The sequence below is a fragment of the Opisthocomus hoazin genome, chromosome 7 (assembly GCF_030867145.1).
Source record: "Opisthocomus hoazin isolate bOpiHoa1 chromosome 7, bOpiHoa1.hap1, whole genome shotgun sequence".
Classification (NCBI taxonomy): Eukaryota; Metazoa; Chordata; class Aves; order Opisthocomiformes; family Opisthocomidae; genus Opisthocomus; species Opisthocomus hoazin.
The window spans coordinates 6,463,144-6,479,516 of NC_134420.1; positions in this window are offsets into that span (position 1 = coordinate 6,463,144).

Sequence of the window (16,373 nt, forward strand, 5' to 3'; positions counted from 1 at the left end):
TTTAACAAAACCTGTTTGTTCTAATGTGCCCTGCTCTATTTGTCTTGCTAGGAGGGACGGGGCATTCCTATCAGGAGACATCTCTTACTATAAACCATAGGTGCAGTTTGTTTTCAGCGCTCTATTTATAGGATCTTCTCTGCAGTGGGTAAAGAAAAATAAGAATGAGTATGGTATATCTGTAACAGAAACTAAATTTGGACACCTTTGGTTTAGTTTGAGTGTCTATGGGCCAATGTTTGGTTTGCTCTGCACACACTTGACGTTGACACTTGTAAACTGTGAAGATGCGTTGGCCCAGACCCACTCTTAAGGTGGTTTATCTGAACAGTCCCCACGTCTGAGCTGATCGCATCCTCCCAGACCGGCAGAGGTGTGGGATTAGATCATGACTTTCTATGCCCACTCCTGAAATTGTTTCATAAAGCATGGAACAGCTTTTTGCCAAAAGTAGCGGAGTGTTTTTTAAAAGAAAAAAGAAGCATATAAAGTCAATGGAAGATGTTTAGAAGAGTTTTCAAAATCATTTAAGTGCTTCATTTTTCGAAATCTGTGAATATGCCTTGTTCCCTTTAAAATTCTTACTAAATAAATTCTTAGGTTGCAGATAAACAATGAAATACTGATTAAAACTAGTCATCCACTTGACTTTTTTGATGTTTTCTTTGGCTCCAGATAATACTTTTTCCAGTTTAATGACAAAGGATTATAGCTGAATAAAAAAAATTTATACAGGCAAATAGAGCTGTTGGCTTTCAAGCTTTCAGTGAAACTGCTTCTGACATAGCTGGCTGAAAGCTTGGGGAAACGGACGAAAACTCATCTTACAAAAAGTGGATCCACTTCTGTAGCTTGTATGGATTATGGAGAACACTCTTTCTGTTCCTCCCCCCCCCCCCCCCCCCCCCGCCTTTTTTTTTGTGTGTGTGTGAAAGAATCTGCTGCTAGGGGTCTGAATAAATCAAAGGTAGGCAGGATTGCGAGGTAGCTGTTGAGAGCTGTTGGATTGCTCTGGTAGCAGAGATGTTGGGCTTCACTCTGTGAGTGCTTGTTGGAGCCCAGGAGGTTGGTTCAGGGTATCGATCAGTGATCTCTTTCATTTTGCATTTGTAATAATTTAACTGAAAATTTTCTTTAAAAAATAGGGAAGCTGCTGATTGATTGTCTTACTGTGTAGGCTTCAAAATGTCTTTTGCTGCTAATGAAGATTATGACACACTGATGTAGGATCATTACAAGTCAAATAAAATTAGGGTGCTTTTCTCAAGAAAATAGAATAGGTCAGTCTGTCCTACCCAGCAGCTTTTTCTTAAAATAGTGGGTTTTTTTTAAATAAAGTGTTTCTCGTATGTACTTTCTCCCTATGCGTAGTTGTGGGCACTATTGGAGATATATTAAGACATTAAAATACAAACCCCTGCACCGATTTAATGCATTATAATATCTGTACTGTCATTAAATTGTAGTAACGTACAATTTTACAAAATACAAAAAGTGTAAAGTGAAAGCAGGTGTACTTGTAATAATATTTCAAGCTGACAACTCTTAGTAAAATTACTTTGGGAATGTAAGTTACCTAGAAACATTAGTACACTTTGTATGTTTGCAAAAGTCAGCAATGACAAATAGATGAATTTGTAATTTTGAGGAAGTTTCAGTAAACAGACTTAGCTTTTAGGGGAACCATATTGGATTTTAATAACCAAGTTTGTGGTAAACTGGCAGTAGCATTATGTTCTCTTGAAATCTTATTGAAGAGAAGCTGATGGAGAAATCCTCATAGACACCTAATAATGATTTATGTCTCTTTTGAAACAGTGTGCTGAGCATAAAGGTCAGCTTTATCTACTTTGAAATGATTGAAATTGAATTAAATATGCTGTTGTAATCAGAAGAACAACAAGATGTACTTTCTTCTTTCTGGAATCCAATCCTAGTTCTAAAAAAAGGACATAGCTTACAGCAGAAATAACTGAGTGGATAATATTTTTGCCTTTTTTTTTTTTACTTAAAATTATTTACAGGACTGTTCAAGAGATTTAACTTCTGAGATTTGCACAACAACTATAAAGTGAGTGGGACCACAGCAAATGAAGGTAGCTGGACTAGTCTGCTTGTACAGTAGAGCTGGGATGAGCTGTCTTGGCTTATGACCAAATTTTTTCATCCCACTTCTTTCTTTTTTCTAACACTGTGAGACAAAATAGTTGTGAACAAACCAAAGCAGTTCACCAAAGAAAGTGTCTTGGCAGCAAAACCCTTATGAAAGAAATGGCTCAGAGCGGGTTTATAATTTGTTTTGCCTCAAAGAATATTTTTAGGAATGAGAGATGCTTTCCTGGGAGAAACTGTGAGCGTCTGGGTGTTTTTAATAGCCAGATAGATAATTTCAGGATTAAAGGTGAGATTTCTGTCTCAGCACTATCTAAATGAAATATTATTTTTGTAATTATGCTGACATTTGAAATATTAATTAGGTATACATGATTCTGTTTAGATGTTCTTGAAAAGCTGAATTACAGAAACTGCAAACATTTTATTAATTGGAGCGCTTTGATAAATAGAGACGAGTTGAGGTCAGCACTCTTTTTGGCAAAATGTTGCAAAAATGCTTATGAATATTCAAAAATCACATAACTTTACTAATACTGGTAACTTTTCTTTGTACATCATGTTAAAGCAAACTATCCTGTAGAAGATTTGATATTTACAGGACTGTTAAGACTTGTGGGGTAGACAGCTATTTAGTTGGAGGAGACGTCCAATTAATATTCATATATGCTACTGCATTACTTTATGCAGAATACCAGGATTAGGAAGACTTCTTTTTTTTAATACATTTACTTCAGATCCCAGCTGGAGCTATGGTTGTTCAGGATGATAGGAGAGAAGAAAGTTCTGGTCTTTTGAAAAATTAATGATCATTTTGATAAATGGGCCTTATTTGGACTATGCCTATTTTTTTTAATTTTATTTAATTTTCAGTTCTGAGCGCCTATTAGCAAACTAACTGCTAGTGGAAAAAACGCTGTAAAGTGGCTATCAAACACTGCAGTGCTTCAGACCCCCTTTGTGAATGGCATCCATATTCTGTCTCAAATGTTCCTCTCTTTCATCGCTCAGCATTCTTATTTTAAGTGTAACATATGATGATGAGGTAAAACTAGTTATAGAGGAAGATGCTGGAGTTGTTAATACTGAAAAGCTACAAGCTCTTGCAGAAAAAGCCCATATTGTATTCCCAGATAAGACCTTCCCTGGAATGTAATAACTTTGAAATTACCCTGCAAGAAAGAACACCACCTAGATTACCAAGCATAAGTAAAATTTTTCAGTCCAATATCTGGATTCAGGAAAAGAGGTGGCAGTAGCAACAGATGTGTAGTAACAGTATCCTTCTACTGTGCATTAAAAAAGACGCAAAAATTACTATCTGGAACAAGGTAGTGATAGCAAAATGCTTGATGTTGTCCGGCCCAGCTGTAAAGACAAAACACCAGCTTTATAATGAACAAATTTTTGTAGCACATAGATGAAGAAGAAATTCAAGAACTTTTCACTGAGGAAGAGAAGTAGTGTTATGTATTTTCTTTTGGTCCCTTGGTCATTAAATAGTTTAATTTTTTTTACATGAAAATATTTGTTCATAATAAACAGTCACGTAAAAAAAAAATAATACCCTGAATGAAATATGGAGGAGAAACTGAATGTAGAATGTATGCAAAATATAGAGTGATCAGAGTTCTTTATTACTCAGGCAACTAAAGAAAATGAATATATTCCTGTGTCTGGTCTAAAAAAAAATGAAGGATAGAAAAAAGCTTTGAGAACTCTGGAAAAACACAAGCAAATGAGCCATTTCTTCTTGTCTTGAGACTTCCTAATCTTCAAACGCTTTGGCTTGAAAAAGTTTTCTCCCTTGTGACAAGCAGGCAGACAAGAACCAGAGCAACGAGGCTGTGTTGGCCTAATAAAAACTGAAGTGCAGCTACTTTTACAGTACACTGAGAACTGCTGAGGAATTAATGCCAGGATTGTCCGGGGCATTGGTGAGCACACCAGAGAGGCACTCTTGGGAGCAGCAATCAGCTACTCGGCGTTAACCTTGCTGCAGAAGCAGAGCTGAGGTGTTCTGTCTGCGTTTGAAGCTGCTGATGTTCGTCTCGGTGGTCCAGTGTGAAAGCTGAGAGAGGCAGAGAAGACGGCGGCGGATTTGGGATCGCAGCCCTGCCTCTACCACTGCAGCAGGATGGAGTGAAGAACTGGAAGGAGAACAGAAACAAAACCCCCAACCTGCAGCAGCAAAGATGCGAAGGAGCCTGGGGTCTCCTCATAGCCCTTGCCCGGAGGGAGGGGGTGAGGGGAGGCAGGGCCGCAGCCGTGCTGCACTGTGCCCGTTCTGGAGCAAGGTCTGTGAAGTCAAAGACCAAGTTTTTCCAGCTATCACAATGAGCCCTGTGCCAGTCTTGGCACAATTGTACCTCTGGGGGCTGGTTCAATTAAATATCTGCAGTAGTTGCAGCAAATATGAAATTACTCAAGCCAGACTGCTAGCATTTCAAATTTGAATAAAGCCTCTATGCTTTATAGAGACTAATTAATCTGTGTGCTTTTGAAATGAAAGAGTTGTATAAATTAGAGATAATGTGACAAGCTAGATATTTCAGAATACCTGTAACAGCTTTCTCAAATTTGGCATTAGTATCTTGATAAGAAGTATTTGGTAGCTACTATTTCTAAATAACCAGGATCTGAAAAATGTGTCTAAGTGGGCTGGCGTCTTCAGAAAAACTATTTATGTAATCACTCTGACATGTAAGACATGAACTCAATATACGCTTTAATTTTCTCTGTATCTCTTGTGTTCATCCATCAGAAGAAAACGGCCTCCCCACCCACCTCCAATGTCTGCTCTGAAGTGTAAAAGACCCATTTGTGCACCATAGGCGTGTATTTATTTGCGCTTCTCTGACAACTTTGCAAACAGTTCGTATTCCCTGGGTCACTCCCCAGGGAGCTGGAGGATGATTAGGAGCAGCGTTTAGCTGATGGGAAGAGCGAGGCAGCGGCAGGTGAAGCATCCTGGGTGGAGCGGCAGGAGAGGGCTCCAGCAGAACTGGGAATAAAGTGTAGCTGTCTTCGCTCACGGATCTCTGTGGCATTTGAAACATCAGCGCACACAAGGGAGCATTACAGGCTAATGTGACTGACGGTTAAAATAATCCCCTGATTTGCAGGCTAGCATTCAAGTAACGTGTCAGTCTGATGGGTCTGAAACTTAGCAAATTTAAAAGGTTTTCTATTGTATTCCCCTACTCCCCCCACCCTCCCCAAGGCTTCCAGAGTCAGTCTTCTATTTCCAATTTACTACTTCAAACTTCTGTTGAAAGCAGCATAGATTTTCATTATGAATGAACAGTTCTGGGGATTGAGAACAGCCTTTGAAAAGTTTCCTCCTGTATTAATTCAATGGACAATATTTCTGACTATGCTTCCTGAAAAAGGACACTACATGTTTGATTAAATTTCATGAGGGAATTGCAAAATACCTTCTGTGATACATTGCTTCAGAAAAGAAAAAAAGGGCAAATCAGAATGGACTGAGTGGGATACATTCTTAGCTCTGCCTGAAATGTGTTAAAAAAAAAAAAATTAAAAAAAATTGGGGGTTGGGTGAAGAATCTTCCATATGAGTGCCAGTCCTTGGCCTGTTTGCTGTAGAGAAGGTGAGAGCAGGTTCTGGGTTGAGGTCTTCTCGTTTCCAACTGCTCATGTTTTGGGATCGCTGAAGTACCCTCAGACTACCCAGAGCAGGGTCTGTGCACAGCTGGCTGGTTAAATGGGCTTTTCATTACTTTGCTGGCTGAGAAGTGAAGAAGCCATCGCAGGGTGAGTAGCTGGGCCGTTAATTCATCACATCGTTACTGGAGTGTGCACCTTGAATTTTTAAAGACAGGTTAATGCTAATGATCTGCCATTTTTCATTATGATAAATGAAAATGCTCTTCATGTAGAGCTTACTTGAAGAGTGAGTCTCTGAAGGAAAGCATCACTTCAGTGTCTCACACTTATTCTCCCTCGCTGATTCCCAGACAAAATCTATTGAGTTACAGTACAAGAAATATGACATTGTGTTTAACTGTGAGCTTCACCTGAATCTAAGAATCAATCCCCAGACTTTTGGTATTATGGATTAACAATGACGATAAGGACTGCAGCAGAAGCATTGGGAATTGTGATTATCAGATTAAAAAGAAAGGAGGCCAGCTCGTTCTTCAGCCAGTCTGGCTCTGCCGAGCAGACAGGGGGAAGAGCTCACTTGCAGTTTTCTATAAATAAAGCAGTTACGACAGGAGTAGAGTGATATCTTGTAGTGAATAATAGATTCAAATACATATATATGTAATCGTCTTTCTGTTCACAAATTGTTTGCAGTTCATATTTTTGGGTGGGTTTTTTGTTTGGTTGGGTGTTTTTTGTGGGTGTGGGGCTTTTTTCCAGATTATTTGCAACATAATTTGACTGATAGTTGGTCTGTTGACATGACCTTAGAATAAAGTTTTTACATGGAGAAAATTCCTCTGCACCTAGTTAAGATGTTCTTTTTGCAAGCGTATGCATTACAATTTGATATAAAATGGTCCAGAGAAGTAGCTGAGATGATCCTGATCCAGAAAAGCAGAGGAGCATGTGCCTGAGCTGGTGCTGGAAGTCTCCATTTGACTTGGAGCTGAAATGAATTATTTTATTGAGCAAAGATCTGTGAAAACATTTTATCATACTATTTACAGTTCTGGGGGTGTTATCGCATTGTATGGAAAATAGATATGTGAGTATCAGACGGGTTGGAATCCAGTCAACGCTGTTTAATGTACTGGAAAATACTTTGCAGTTATTTTTCAACAGATGACCACACTTTGCTACTCTTCTGAGGCATTAACTTGTTCCAAAATGCAGTGATCAGAGGGAAAAAGCTGTATGACTGTTAAAAATACTGGACTGAGACTCAGGAGAACTGAGTTCTTTTCATACTGATACTCTCCTTCACTTTTCCTGAAAACAAAGATCATTCTCCTCTGTGAAATATTTAGCCACCTATTGATGAGAAGTGATTTTTAAGGGCTCATGAGTTAAGATTGCTAGAAAACTACGCAGAACTTTCAGTTTCTCAAGAGAAATGTGATGCGTGTCCTTAACATACATTTCCCAAAATTTTGGAACAAGTGAAATATGTGATATTGAGAGGCATTAGAAACTCGGCCATAATGTTTTCTCAGTTCTGCAGTGGGGGAGATGAATATACGGAGGGATGGAAGTGATCTTCTGACATTATGCTTCAGGGGCCTGACATCCTGAAAGTAGGTAGAACTTAGATGTATCAGAATTAGGATCCGGTTTTATCACTGAATTTAGCAAAATCCCTAGACAGAAGTTCAATTCATGGCTCTTGATGTATCTGACTACAAGGTGAGCTTTCGTTAACCTGTGTTAGCCAAGTAGTTTGACTGGAAAAATCCTCAAATGATGCTGACTCTGCAGCACAGCCTCGTTGCAATGGGCTGCTTCAAGGACTCGAGTAAATTGCTCTGTTGTGCTTTGCTGTGATGGCTTGCCCTCTTATTAGCTTTGTCACTTTACCTTGATTTGTTTCTGAGTTTCTGTCAGCAGTTAAAATCAATAGATGTTTTTCTCCTTAGCTTTCAAAACATCATAAATAAAATTCATTTCTTAAATTAGATGCCCTGTGTTTTCTGAAGTAACACCATAGCAGTATGGGGGGGAAAAAAACTGGAATGCTAGTCGCTGTTTGAAGTTCAAGTACCCATACTCAGTTGTCTTTTCTCTCATTCACCACTTGTTTATAAAACCTTGTTTTACAGTCTAAGCACTTAATCTTTGTGGGGTTTTTTTGGTGGTGTTTCTTCTTCTCTCTGTGTTCACCATATTATTTGCCCAGTCATGGTTTTGATAATCTCACATTCATCACATCCTGCTCACAACGCAGAGTTACAGTCTGCAGTCATAACAAGATCAAAACTGTGCTGCTTGTCTGTAGCAGGTATTTCTGCAACAGCTGGCTAAGCATTTTTATTTCCAAGCTACTAATAAACTGATTTGACAAAGATGACGCTGCAATTTATTGGTAGAAATGAGAAAAAGGAAAAGAAAAGAAAACAAACCAGCTTGTTTAACCTGTAGCCCGGGATGCCAGCCAAGGTGCAGTTTAAAATCCAGGTTGTTCAGTACAAGGAGTGCTGGGCTCCTTGTTCAGTGGCTATGTGTGTAGTCACTTAACTATGATTTTACAAATACCTGGGTACCTGTTAGATCCTGCTGAGAATAACCATTTCATAGATGGGGAAAAAAAAAAAATCTTATGCAAGGAAATTTCCTTGGACTTTAAATCCATGCTAGACAGAAGATCGAAGGTTCTATGGAGTTGGGCTGACTTTCGTGGTGAAACTGTGGCGATAGTTCAGAGAGCTGCCTGGTCAGCACTGAGACAAAGATAATGTGAAAGCAGGGAGAGGAGCCAGGCAGTGAGGAGGTAGGGCTGAGGTGACCGTGAGCAGCAGTCCAAGATGGACACATGCCTTGGGGAAGGGTGAGCCTGCCACCAACACCAGCTTTTGAAAAGAATGGGTCTTTTCCTGCGGCAAAACCGGCATCTCTCAGTATCAGCACTGCCTTTGTCAACAACTTTTGTAAATCAGAGGCTTCCAGCTAAGATAATTGCTGGGGAAATTTCTGACTGGCTGTAATAGTTTCAAACTCTAACCACACACTAGCAAGAGAAATCAAAACATGAATGGAAATCTGAAAATGCATTGCATCACCTTTCTTCTCCATCACTAAAATATGGGGCTGGGGGGTTCACTGGAAGTTCAATTCACTGTCAATGAGAAGTTTGTGACTATAGCCCTGTGGTATACATCTAACTGAAATATAGCAGTGCCTTGTTTTTAATGTGATTGTGGGAAATTTTAAATAGGATTGAAATTTTAATGACTGGTTTTAAAAAACCCTAAACATTAGATTAAAACAAATTCTTTATTCTTTGGTCCTATTTTTCCATTATCTCTTTGTGTTTTTCTGATGTAGTCATATACATCAATAAATAAAAAGACAATCTGTTTTCCCTTCTAGAATGTACTTTCCTTTGCAGTTGTCTAGAAAGCTGGAAGAAATTACTAAATCTGCCTTTTAACTGTTTTGTGTATTGAGCAAACAAAAAGACACTTCGTGCACCCCAGCCCCCAACGGGCCGTCTGTCAAGGGTGCTGGGCTGGAGCTCCGTTGGGGTAGCTCACTAAAACATAGATAGTGTAGATGTCAGACCCTCTGCGTCAGCTGCTACATGTGTTGTTTGCTAATGTAGACGTAGATTTAGTTGTCATGACCCTGGATGATCCCGGTTTTGTTGTTTGGCTTTTGCAGTAGTGTGTGCTGACATGGAGCCGTAACCTCAGTAATGTCTGGAGGTACAGCAGATTTTAACCTTTCTTAGCTGTAATGCTTTCTAAGTGTAAAGTGTGGGTTTGGATGGATGGCTAAACTTGTGGCCTTTGCATGAGGAGATGGTATTCTTGATGTTGTCACCGAAATCGGAAGCTGATTTAAATAGGTGACAACACCTCCTTTGCGGACACATCCAACTTTGTTTCTGTTCCCGCCGTACCAACATTGTCTTTCAGGTGCCCGGGCCTCTCAAGAGGCTCGTGGAAGAATGGCATCTCTTCGCATGCAGTCATAGACCTGACTGGCCACAGGGAATGGTGTGGTCCCACCAGGAAATACAGTGCATACAAAAAAAAGAAATCCATGCCAGGTTACTTCTGCAGCGTATGGCTTTTATAAGAGAAGAATACTGGCAGTACTGGTCTGAAACTAAATGCGATGTTTCTGCTTGATTGAAGAAATGGAACACAAGCATCAACATCTTACACCAGCTGAAATGCAAAATAAACTCTTTTTAAACGCAAAATTTTCTGGAGTTAGTGTTCCTGATAAAATATTTAAAATTGCATTAAAACAACCACCCCCCCAAAAAACCCAACTAAACAAAAAAATCCCAAACCAGTAAGAATTTACCACAGCAAGGAAGCTTTGATTTATGTTTTTTTCTTTTTTAATTTTTTTTTGATTGTGCAGGATAAGACTGGATTAATGTGTGTAATGCCACAAAAAAAAGGGGGGGGTAATGGTAACGACATGTAGGAGAAGCTTCATTTACTGATGTTCTTCAGATCACAAAGGGCCAATGTAACAGCTTGATTTCCTCCAAGTAAAAATAAAGAGTAGATAAATTCTTAAAAATAGTAAATGAAACCATTTGCTGTTTTTAATTAGATAGTTAAAGATGTGTAAAATCTTCTTCTCTGAGGAGGTCTGCATCTACTTAACTTCAGAGAATCTTTATTAAGTAAAATGAATCCTTATTCAGCAGTGCAAGGAGTCTAAATTAATCATGAGGCAGCTACTTGAGGCTTTACATCCCTACCTGAAGATGCTTTGATCCACAGTACATATTTAAATAAATGTTGACATAGATACTCACTGTCCACTTCTGAAAAAAAATTAAGTACCTCAAAGTGTAACAGCAAAGCTGAAATACCGTGGGGTTGCCTGTAAATCAAGGCTTTTGCAGATGTTGCATTGAAAGAAAAAAATCGAGATGAAGTCTAGCAATGGGAAAAGCATAGAAGCGCAGTGCTCCCATCATAAATTACCCCGTTTCTCCTTCATATCATCTCTAAACACCCTCCAAATAGAAATTAACTTTACTGATGGGACTCCATAAGACAACCTGAGAAATTTCATCAAATACTTTTCTATCATGTGTAAAAAGGGAGTTTATTGTATTTACCATATTGCTGCGTGCATTCCTTTTGTTGCTTTCACCAAGTCGAAAGGATAGTCCCTACCCCTGCTCTTCTGTTAGTTAAGGCTGTGTTCAAGCCACTATGGAGCTTTGCTACATTCAGAAAGGTGACCTGTGAAATCATTTAAAGAACCATATAACTGACTGCAATTGGAGAACTAGGATTGCCCAATGCCCATAGCTTCTGGATGCCCCTAACACTGCCGCCTTGCCACGTCCCAATATTTTCATTCTTAAATTGACAGGTGGCAGCGAGCAGCCTCAGAGCACTTTGGTTTCTTCTGTTTCAGGCCACAGAAGCGGTGAAATGGGGAAAAAGGAGTTCACCTTTGCAGTGCAGAAGACACTGTGGAATAGGGTTGATGCTGATAGCCTCCTCTTATCTGGCTAAGCAGATTTATTTACAGATCTCACCTTTCCAGGCTATTTGTAAAGGTCTAACTTGCTGCCGTTAGATTGTGTGTGATTCCTACCCCATCTCACGCTTTCCTGGCAAGTCCAGGCTTCCTCTGTTTTGTGTCCAAACAACAATTACTTTCAGAGTGAAGAAGTTACTGCTACAGAAGCTATTATAGCAGCCCACGCTGTATCTCATTCAGAAGAGGCATCTGGGTCACCCAGCTCTTTATTTTGTTGTTCAAGATGACAAAATATAAAAAGTTTGAAAAGATCTCTCTGCCTAAGCTAAAGTACAGCAGCTAATGGAAATACACAGCTTAGGAAATCACGGCATATCTGAGCAGAGGGCTTTTGTTAGCCTGGTACGAACACTTCTCACAGAAGATGCAGCGTGACTTTGCTGTGAGGAGCAGGACTGAAGCGGTGGAGAAAGTCTGCTTAGTTTATATAGGAAACTACGAGCGAGTTCAGACCAGAAACGATGCTGTTCTGCTTTGCACCTCTGACATTAATATCCTTTTTATTTAAGCGATTAAATCTGGATTATGTTTCTCAGTTCTGGGTAGCGTGTCTTAGAATTTTTGCTGTCATAACTAACTAATGTAAGCTGCTTTTTCCGTCATGCTGCTGACTCTGGAATTCTGCTTTTGAATTTTTTTTTTTTCTAAACGGTATGAACAGTTGAGGGGAAAAAACCTCTACAAGGCAACACTACTTTTTAGAATGATAGGAGTTTAAAATGTACTAATTACTTAGCACAAGAGAAATGAGGAAAAAGCAGTGCTGAGTCTAAATGTGCAGCATAGAACTAGGGAACTTTGCATAAAGAATTTCAGACATTTTTCATTATTTTATATGGATCAAGAGAACAGTGAGACCTGCATGCATCTGTGGAGGATTTTCATAATAAATTGAAGGCTGTAGTTCTGCTCAGAAGGACTTTCTGCTTTGTCCATTAGGAAATCACCTCTTGTTTATTAAAAATCCTTTGTTTTCCAAAATCTCACCCATTCCCCAGGGATGCTCCTGGAGGAGCAGCAAGCGATGCGGGTGGGAGGACAGCACTTTGGGAGATTGCCATGTCCCGGGGTCCCAGAGCAGTCTTCTCAGCTGCTTTGATCCCAGCAGAATTGTCTTCTGCCTTTCCCATGGGCTGTCTGCTGGTGGTTGTCTCTCACCTGGGTTGGGTCGTCTCTCTGGAGGGGAGGGGAGTTGTCTCACTGCAGTTCTTCTTGCCCTTCCCCTGTAACACATTAGTGGCTGTCTGGAAATGTTTTTGTTGTTGTTCTTTTTTGGTTTGCAACCTGGAAATAATTTGTGTGTAGGTCTTGTGTGGTGACTGAGGGTCGGTGTTTGGAAATGGTGTCTAGGCTGGGTACCACAGCAGTTCCTGCCCTAGGAGGACCGAGGACTTGCGTCCTCTGGTTCCCCAAGGGTGGTACAAATCGCCTTGCAGGGTGATACTGCCTCAGTGCTCATAGTAGACAAGCTTCTGAAATAAGTAGTTTGGGTGTTTTCGAGTAGAAGAACATAAGCATTCATTGGTGTGTCGCTTGGGGGGAATGGCATGTTCATCCTGAATCAATATAAGGAGGCAAGCTGCATTATTGAAATGATGTTATTAACTGAGGGTCTTTCCCAGCACAGGAGACTGTCCTTGTACCTCTACGCTACTTTAGATTGGAGACGAGAGTCCTGTATTTCTTTTACACGATGTACCTTCTCGGCCGCAGCAGACTGTCACAGGCACAGCTCCCCTTCTCTGTAACCTTTCCAAAGCGGAGAAATGTTTACCTGATGGGCAGCGCTTCTACTTCTCTGTGAAGAGGTGGAAAACAAAGAAAAAGAGCAGGGCCGTGCAGGGAGCAGGGGAAGACAAATAAAGCAAAGTCAGCTCGAGTCAAAAGCTTGTGGTGGGATCAGGCACTGAAAATCCCTTCGCCAGTGCTGAGGAAAGGTGCTGTGGGCAGAGCTGTGACAGACAAGTCAAATGTTGATGCAGTCTTTTACCAGTGAAAGATGTTGCCAGAGCTAGCAGAGCTTCAACCTGCTTTGATTGGTAATAATCCTCAAGTCGGTGCCAGCTGATGCATTTAGAGGAAGAAAAATATTGTACCACATACTGGAAGATGTTAAAAGGTGATGGTAATACACTGTATCATATAATACAGTGGTGGAAAAAGAAAACTGACTTTTTTTTTTTATTTCCCTTATTCCATTTAAATTGGGTATCTGTATATGTATGATTTTATATACCTATGTATATACAATTTTTTTAGCCAAGGTACTAGAAAATTGCCGCTTATTGTCCAGGTAAACAGTAGGGAAACTTGGGCTAGTTATTAATAGCTACATTTGCTGACTATGCTAAGATTTGCAGGCACAAAAACTTCTGTTCAGTAGAGCAGTGCTATTCCAACCAAGTGTAAACAACTTTGGAAAGGATACAAATAGTAAAGATGCTGTTTCATTTACCATCAGATAACTGAGAAAGAATGTTATATATCATCAAGGAGTATGTCTGGAGAAGATGCTAAGCTCTAAGAAAAGAAAAAGGAAGAAGAAATTCCACCCTGAGAAATGGGATCTGCGTATGCATAGATTATAAGTGTGGGCATAATTTCATGAATGGGACTAGTTAGCTGAAATCAGAGCCAGTGCCGCATTTTTAGCACTACAGGTTGGAGTTTGCTTCTGATTTCTGGGTCGTGTTAATAATGGAGTAGTGCTGCAGTTACGCCAAAAGATTTTTTTTAAGAATTTTTTAATTCCACAAGATGTCATGTGGGAAGAGGGAAGCTTCTCCTGAGAGCTGAGCGTCTAAATGCCGTCAAAGGTCTAGGCTTTAGTTTCTGTGTTTCTTAATTTAATAGCCTTCTCCAGTACTATTTTCCATTTAGTCCATTTTAATTAGGGATCAATAATAATGTCCCAGCAGTTCACGTTTTCACTCATTTCAGTGGAAGTTGATTGCTTCAAGTATGTTCTGGGCTATGTAGCAGGAAGGTTGCTCAGCAACTGTGAGGTGCAGGCAATAAAATTATGTGGACTTGGCCATTAATCATCTTTAAGGATGAGTTTACTATTGTTCCACCCTGCACTGACACTAATCTTCTGAAGCTGCCTGCGATACCTGCTGCACTTGACAAGCTGCGTGTCAGAAGAAGGTAGCCTGAATCACGTTTCCCCTGGTTTGTTGGGGCATCTTGCCTACGGCTGCGTCCCGTAGACAAAGGGTTACATGCTCCAAGAAGTGGTGCTATGGCTACAATAAATGCAATGCAAGCCACCGAGATGGTAGAGAAGATCTCCTTGGGAACCCTGAGGTTAGCGTCACTGATACATGAGAGCTGAGGCTGAAGAGCTGCAAGGAAATCTGTAATGTACTCATGAAGTTTTCAGCCAGTGAATTGTGCTGGAGAGAAGAAAGAAGAATACGTGGACAGAAATTAGAGCTTTTTAGGTGTTACGCTAGTGCTTTGTAATAACTGGAGTGATGTGTTGAAGAGCCCTTCAGCTTTTGCATGCCCACTACTTGTTGGTTAAAAAAAAAAAAAAAAAAGGCAAAAAAAGCCTGCTTATAAAGGTCTCTGTTTTAACTGTTCAAGCCTCATCATGTATCACCAGAAACTCACATGCTGTACTTGACATAATTAAATTCCATGTTAAGGTCATTTTTCATTAGTTTTGTAAAAAAAACCCCTCTATTCCCTTACAACGACATAAATGTATGCCCACAAGTTCAATTTGGTTACTTTCAGACCAGGTGGACTAAAGGTAGAGAGGGTCTGACAGCATTTCAGAAGAGGTGAGGAATTTTCCGTACTAATACTGTAGGTGGGATTTGTCGGAGGACACCTGCCAGAGCTCACCTCCCAGCCTGCCCGCACCCAGCAAGGTATTTTCCAGTTACACCTTAGTTCTTTCCCACTGACGTCAATGGCAAAACTTCAGTTGGCTTCTGTTGGGAGAAGAACGAGGCCTCAGCAACGCCGATCACAGTTGTGAACGATAAAAGCAAAAATGCGGTCTTGCTACGCGGCTGGAAGCTATTTTTGTGGATTTCCAGAATCAGCAGGGATGGAGATGGTAGATACTTTTGCAGGTCATACCTTTCCCCTTACCTTGGTAAAATTGCTACTGTTGGTGAACTCATTGGCATAGAATCCATTTGTTCTACAAAGTGCTCAGGAAGAAGGGAGTGTCTGTGTAGCAGCTCCTCAGAAAGGTGTTAGATGGATATATTTTTGATGAGCTATCAAGCAGCGTAAAAGCCGTGGACCTCTGTGGAAGCAAATCAAACACAGAGCTATTTTCCCTGTGACTGTAGAGGACCTTGCCTATGACAGAAGCTGCTGGTTTGAGAGGAATTAATTTCTGGGCTGCTTTTGAACAGGGATTTTCAATGGGCTTTGTGCTTCGATGCTCCGTTCCTGCATGTTCTTGCTATTTTAAAGCTTTGCGGAACTTGGGGTGCTTGGAAACTGCCTGGAGGTAGAGCGAGCTGTGATAATTAGGTGCTTGCTTTTATGCTGGGAGACAGCGACTTGGTACTGCTGAACTGCACTGGGCAGCAGCTTGTGGCTGAAACTTTTTTTTTCTGAAATTGCAGCTTGCTGAAAAGGAATACTTCGTTAGGGAATAGTTGCTTTCAGTAGTTTCTTTAAATTTTAAAATAATAATTTAAGATATATTTAATTCTGTTATCATTTAGTCTAGAAATAACGGAGACTTAAAACTGCTGGGTTTTTTTTTCACATGGAATAAAGACATGTGAGAGATGCTAATAGAAACAGACTTACAGCTGAAAGCCTGTTGAAATGGATTATTCTGATTGACATGTATATCAAATGTATCCGTATTTGCCACTATGTTTCATTTGGTGATTTAAAGGATTTTTAAATATCCAGCTTACCTGTATGACAGGGAAAACTCCAGAAATCTTCATCAACTTCAGACTTATAGTAATAGTTTAAGTGCTATTACTGTGTAATGTGGTTGACACAAAGAGAAAAGGAGTCCTTTTGCCGTTCTGTCACTGCAGGTTTAGAAGGAGAGGACGGGGGAAAGAAAAAAGCAAGTCCGATTAATG